This window comes from Zosterops lateralis, assembly GCF_965231275.1.
Source record: "Zosterops lateralis genome assembly, chromosome: 2".
Classification (NCBI taxonomy): Eukaryota; Metazoa; Chordata; class Aves; order Passeriformes; family Zosteropidae; genus Zosterops; species Zosterops lateralis.
In genome coordinates, this window is record NC_139763.1 from 100607559 (window position 1) to 100612880 (window position 5322).

Sequence of the window (5322 nt, forward strand, 5' to 3'; positions counted from 1 at the left end):
CAATTCCAAAAAGTGGTTTTACTGTGATGAAACCCTGTCCATTAAGAAGACTGCTAGTTCATTTCAAATATGGCACAAAGAATTGTTGAACATCAAAAGAACTAGCTACTTTTGATCTCTAATAGTGCAATTAAAACATCTCCGTGTCCTGAAAAGTTTTACTAGCTCTACTATGTATATTTAACCTTTTGAATAAGCAGCTTTGGTTAAACTCTACTGAATAGCTGAATGCAATCAATCCCTTTGATTATCTAGCACAAAGCTGCTAAAATTCAAAGATGCTAATCTTCTGATTAGCACCATGTGTGGGGAACGTGAAGTCAGTGGGCATTCAAAAGATCTGCCCATAAAGAAATTATTTTAGGACTCTGGACTGCTATCCCACACACAACTTCTTAGGGAATTAGAAACCAAATTGATCAGGAAAATACAACAACTTTACTAATTCAGCAGATAACAGAGCATTTGGCTAGGGAAAACAAGAGCCAGTTTACCAAGCCAATAGTCTTGCAGTTTTTTAGTAAAGTAGCTATTCTATTGCACAAAAATTCTACCAAATCATTCTAATTCATACTGAATTATTTGGCAGTATCAAAATGTCAATAGAACAAAACACTATTTCAGGAATATAATCTTCCTTGGTGATGCACAAGTGAACCAAACACTTCTCTGGCATCATTGCCATGCAATCAGTGGAAGAGGATCAAATTTGCATTGGGTCCATTAATTTCAGCATTTCTTGCTTATTTGCTTTGTCTCTGTTGATATTTAGCTAGGAGTGTGATATGGTTACTTGTTATTTGAAGTGCATAATCTTTTCTTACAATAACAACAAATAATCTAAAATCCTTACTTTGAATAAATTTTATTTTAAACTGAAAATGTCTCTTTCTGCTAGTACACAAGGGATATCAGGGATTGCTCTTAACTCCCCATTACTTGTATTCAAGACCCACAAAAATGGAACTTTTATCTAAGGAGCAGAGGCAAAGAAAAGCTAAATAAATAGCATCCATGTATGTTTTAGATTCAGAAAAACACTCTTGGAGTCAACTGAAATATTTTATTTTGAAGTGCATTGCCTCAGAGTAAATAATTTTTACCTTCTAAGCAATCTTGATCTCTTCCCCAACCTCACTTCATCTGAGACATCTCATTGTTTTTAAAATACAACAGAATTACCAATGCAAAATTCTCAAACATATTTCCCTTATTTCCCAAAACAAAGTAAAGAAAAAAAAAACAACTCAGAATGAAGAGATTTTGAATGATAAGCAAATCCTTAAAACAAAGCTGTTCATTGTTCTGTCCTGTTCATACACTTTCCCTGACATTAACTATCTCAAATAGTCTTCCACATAAAAGTATACTTCACACTTCACATCATAGCCTAAGAAATTAAAAGGATGCATTCTGCTAGAGTTTTTAAAGTTGCCATAACAAAATTGCTACAAGACTGTTATTTTATCCCAATCACACACTCTGTAGTGTGCAATGTTTTTAAATTAACTCTTTTAACCATCTACTCTGTGAGGGTAAAAATCAGTAAGAAATGGTGAATTCTATTGAAACACAAAAGAAAGTTTTTATTTTATTCTAATTCAGAAAAAAGAAATCTCATCTTTATACACAGCATTTAGCCTGCTATCATTTTTTTGTATTGCATTAATCCCTTCACTCCTTTTTTTGCGAAATCCTCAAGCTCTTCATCACAAAAAGCAATCACAGAGAACAAAGAGGGATGGAAGAAGCCTGTGTGCAAACAAATTGATATTAGAAAACATATAGACCAACTGCCCCCAATTCCCCACATTTTCTCCATGAATGAAGAACAGTATCACTGTGGACAGAGATGAGACTGAGTGGGCAACCTGGAACTTAATGAGATTTAATGAGCAGCTCTCGTCCTCCCAACAATTGCCTGTAGAGCTGGCTAGCTGCTGTTCCTCTGTAAAAAACCTGCAGCAGAACTCAGATTAAATGCTGTTACAGCTCTATGGATTTTTTTCACACCTGTTGCCTTACCTCACTTAGAAGAGTGTCTGCACTTGTATAATCCAGGGCCAGCCACTGCCTTGGCTTGTCGTTGCCTTTATGGAGTAAAGCTTCAATAAAAGAAAAGGCTGCACCTGCTGCATAGCAACAAACTGACAAGGTCTGAGAAGCTGAGACAGCTGTCAGGGCAACATGCTGCTACCTGCACTTCCCATGGGCTTTGCAGTCCCAAAAGATAACCCTTTTCCACTTTTCTCCACAATTCTGCTTTTCCTTCCTCTCCTTGCCAGGGATGAGGGATTATGATGCTGTCACACTTCAGGGAAGAAAAAATCCTTCTGTCACAGGCATTATTAAGCAGCAAACTGTGGTGAGCCCAAGATTTTTAATTCATTAGTCCTGGCAAACCTGAAATATAAACAGACTTGCTTCATAGGACAGGAATGTTTTCAGCATGACCCAATCAGTGTCTGTGTCTATTCCAGCAAACTGGCAAAGATAGCATGACTCCAGTCAGCAAAAATGTCTGCAGCTCCAATCAGCTTGGGCTGACACTGCCAACTTGGACTGGCTATAAGCACACTCTCAAAGGATAGCAGTGACTATCAAAGCTAACAACAACCAGTGGGCTTGGCCTCTCAGGCTTGCATTCATGCTGGCTTTGGCTAAGCCAGGCTTGTTTAAGGGAAGCCACTAGCCCTTCTCTTCTGGAGATAACAAGAAAATCTCAGAATGCATAGACTGTAAAAGCAGATGTATTTATAGATCAGCTGGTGATGGTAGTAATAAATGAAGCTGACTCAATCAGAGATTTGGCTGAACTCAGAGGATTTCCTAGTGTGTTTTCAGATAGCTTTTTTTTTTTTTGGTTGTTTTTCTTTTCAAACTACTGGCAAGCAATTTAAGAGATTAATTTCTTCACTTTAAAGTTTTATTTTCTATTACCAGAAAATAAAAGTTTAATCCCTGTCACATACACGTACTATCTACATGACTTCTTTGATTGAGTGCTCCCACTGTCATTAGAACAAATGGAGAACAATTACAGAATGATTTTACAGAATATCTTTATTGTTTTGTGCTTGAAAAGGAGGTCTCCTTCAAAATGTATGTGAAGATATATTTCATTTTTAAATTCCAAATGGAAAGAGCTTGCCTAACCCAGATCTTTATAGATATGTTCCTAGATTCCCTTAGCTCAGCTGAGATAGAGAAAGGTTGCAGGACAAATAAAGACATAAAGGTCTGAAGTCAAATTTTCATCCTTTCTCACTCTCTCACCTTCTGGCCCTAGTCCAGGACTGATCTTACCAGGGCAAAACTCTGGAAGTTAGCAGTTGCCCTCCTGGCCTTCAAAAGACCTTTTTTATACTTCAAAAATTACTAAACTGCAAAAATATCCTACCCACACCACCCCAGCAATGACCTGGGAAGGCATCAGAAATATGCACTATTAGGTAGGTATCTCTTGAGGCTGTCTTTAACTTCAGTGGGATTTCAGAGCTCTGGACCAAACAGCTAGTGGAAAGCTGGATTGCACCTATGAGTACACTGACTATTTTCTCTTCTCTGAAAAGATTGAGGGCTCCTCCTTAAATGTCTCCTTTGTAACGGGCAGAAGACAGATTTGCCTCTGATCACAACCATTACTGCAAATAATATTCTACAGCTCAATATTATCAGCAGTTTGTACTGATCTCCAGTTCCACATCCAATTACTGTGAAAGTATTTGTTGGAAGATACAGAAAATCCCGGCTCCAGTAGAGTCACAAAAAATATTCTGCACCAGTTTTCATGGAGCCAGGGTTTTCCCCAAATCATAAGATATTTCTTTGTATGGCCAGATGGTATTCAGATAGTATTTGTACCTTTGTTACATGCCATTATAATAAAGCATAAGAAAAGCTCTCTACATAAAATCTGATGACAGGAAAAATTCCCAGTAGCCATGACAGCAAGGGTCTTGGACAGAAACAATGTGAATAGTGCAGGGCATTTTTTTCCAGATGGCTCTGACACTCTATATTTCCAGACTGACACTTCAGTTGCACTCAGTTTAAATAGCATGTCCATTTGCAAATTAAGTACATCATCATTTTATGTCTTGTAGGCACTGTATCCATGTTTTTAAAAAATTTCTCTGTTTCTAGTTAAATCTGTATTACTCACAGACTCATGGAATCACAGAGTGTTTAGGCTTGGACCTCTGGACATCACTCTGTCCAACCCCTCCTGCCAGGCAGGGTGATCTCCAGAGGGAGATCACAGTAGGGTCGCCTGCAGCAGGTGACACAGGAACGTGTCCAGGTGGGTTTGGAATGTCTCCAGAGAGGGAGACTTCACAAGACTCCTGGGCTGCCTGTTCCAGTGCTCTGCCCCCCTCCCATGGAAAGAAGTTCTTCCCTATGTTTGGGTGAATTTTCTTGTGTTTCAGTTTATGGCCATTGCTCCTTGTCCTGTCACTGGGCACCACTGACAAGAGTCTGGCACCATCCTCACGGCACCCTCCTTGGAAATATTTGTATGGATTATTGATCTCATCTCAGCCTTCTCCAGACTAAACTGGCCCAGCTCCCACAGTCTCTCCTCAGCAGAGATGCTCCAGGACCCTCATCAACTTTGTGCCCTCTGCTGGACTCTCGCCAGTAGCTCCATGTCATTACTGTCCTGAGAAGCCCAGAATTGGACACAGTTGCACTTTTCTGTGAAGTGTGCTGCCTCTAAACTGTGGGCTAAGATCAAAAACTGCACAAACCAAAAGAGCCTTGATTTTTATTTAAATATCAGCTCTGTGATGAGTCACCTGAAACTACTACTTTATGGGAGGTGGCATATTTTTAAAATGTGAGACTCTTAGAGCATTCTGCATACAGAATATCAAAATTGAAGCATCAGGATGAATGATTTGACTGTAATTGCTTTATCATCTATCTATTCTTGGGACGATTGTGCTAGAACTCTCAAAAACATGGACTCAAACAGGATATTTTAAAAAGTTCTTTAAATTACTTTATAAGACCAAACTAGGGAAGATATCCATTTTAAACAATGGAGAAATTGAAGTCTAGAATGCTTCATTTCATTGACTTGCTCAAATTAATAGTCCAAGGCATTTGAGTAGAGAAAATTTTTCACAATTTTTACTAAACAGGTGATTAAAATAACTGTACCCAAAAAAATACTCTCCAATTTCTTGCAACACAAAAAATACTTCTCCCTGACAGACTGCACATAGACCTTACAGTTATCTCTGTGAAAATTACAGAATGCTGATAACTCCAGGGTTTGGGGGTTTTTGTGTGTAGGAGCACAACCTGCCCTCTTCC